The sequence below is a fragment of the Tenrec ecaudatus genome, chromosome 3 (genome assembly GCF_050624435.1).
Source record: "Tenrec ecaudatus isolate mTenEca1 chromosome 3, mTenEca1.hap1, whole genome shotgun sequence".
Classification (NCBI taxonomy): domain Eukaryota; kingdom Metazoa; phylum Chordata; class Mammalia; order Afrosoricida; family Tenrecidae; genus Tenrec; species Tenrec ecaudatus.
Window position 1 is genome coordinate 151,339,441 of NC_134532.1, and position 2,022 is coordinate 151,341,462.

Genomic DNA, 2,022 nt, shown 5'->3' on the forward strand with positions numbered 1-2,022 from the left:
TTTACTCTGTCTTGTTTTTGTGCATGTTATTGACGCCACGGGTCTGCCTAATTAAGATAGGCTGGATGAACAATCTGGAGGAGAAAACAACGGGACCAACAGTTCCAGGGGGACATGGGAGAGGGGGAGGTGGGGAGAAAGGTACTGGTGTTAACAAACCCAGGGACAAGGGAACAACAAGTGATCCAAATAGGTGGTGAGGAGGGTGTGAAAAGCTGGTAGGGCATGATCAAGGGTAATGTAACCTAGAAGAATTGCTGAAACCCTGGTGTGGACTGAGCATAATAGTGGAACAGGAGGAAAGTCAAAGGAAATTGAGGAAAGAGCTGAGAGGTAAAGATAAAGACATGTACATATGCAAATATATTTATATATGAGGATGGGGAAATAGATCTATGTGCATATATTTATAGGTTTAGTGTTAAGGTAGCAGAAGGACATTGGACTTCTACTCAAGTACTCCCTCAATGCAAGAATACTTTCTTCTATTAAATTGGCATTCTAGGATGCTCACCTTCCAGACACAACCGCTGAAGACAAAGCGGGTGAATAAGCAAATGTGGTGAAGAAAGCTGATGGTGCCGGCTATCAAAAGAGATAGCGTCTGGGGTCTTAAAGGCTTGAAGATAAACAAGCGGCCATCTAGCTCAGAAGCAACAAAACCCACATGGAAGAACACATCAGCCTGTGTGATCACGTGGTTCCGAAGGGATCAGTTATCAGGCATCAAAGAACAAAAAATCATATCATGTGTGCTCACCTCCATGATACAACCGCTGAAAACAAATGGGTGCAGAAGTAAATGTGGCGAAGAAAGCTGATGGTGCCCAGCTATCAAAAGATATAATGTCTGGAGTCTTAAAGACTTGAAGGCAAACAACCAGTCATCTAGCTCAGAAGGAACAAAACCCACATGGAAGAAGAACACCAGCCTGTGTTATCACAAGGTGTTGAAGGGATCAGGTATCAGTTATCATCAGAACAAAAAAATCTTACCATAGTGAATGAGGGGGGAAGTGCGGAGTGGAGACCGAAAGCCCATTTGTAGGCCTCTGGACATCCACTTACAGAAGGGTCTCGGGGAGGATACTAGCCAGTCAGGGTGCAATGTAGTGATGATGAAAAATACAACTTTCCTCTAGTTCCTAAATGTTTTCTCCCCCGCCACTATCATGATCCCCATTCTACCTTACAAATCTGTCTAGACCAGAGGATGTACACTGGTACAGGTAGGAACTGGAAACACAGGGAACCCAGGGCGGATGATACCTTCAGGACCAGTGGTGTGAGTGACAATACTCGGAGGGTCGAGGGAGGGCAGGTTGGAGGGGGGAACAGACTACAAGGATCTACATGTGACCTCCTCCCTGGGGCACAGACAACTGAAAAGTGGGGGAAGAGAGACGTTGGACAGGGCAAGATATGACAAAATAATTATCTATAAATTATCAAGGGTTCAATTGTATAAAGCACATCCATGCATTCCCCGCCCCAATCATTCTCAAAGCATTTGCTCTCCACTTAAGCCCTTTGCATCAGGTCCTCTTTTTTTTCCCCTCCCTCCCCACTCCCCCCTCCCTCATGTGCCCTTTGTAATTTATACATCGTTATTTTGTCATATCTTGCTCTATCCGGAGTCTCTCTTCCCCCCCTTCTCTGTCGTCCCTCTCCCAATTGATGTATGTATATGTATGGATTGTGATAAGAGTTGTATGAGTCCCTAATAAAATGTAAAAAAAAGAAAAGGGAAAAGAAAGAAAGAAAAGAAAATGATTAGGGCAAAGAATGTACAGATGTGCTTTATACAATTGATGTATGTATATGTATGGACTGTGATAAGAGTTTTATGAGACCCTAATAAAACGTTTAAGAAAAAATCATCAAGGGTTCATGAGGGATGGAGGAACAGAGAGGGAGGGGGAAAAATGAGGACCTTATGCCAGGGGCTTAAGTGGAGAGCAAATGTTTTGAGAATGATGAGGGCAATGAATGTACAAATTTGCTTTACACAATTGATGTATG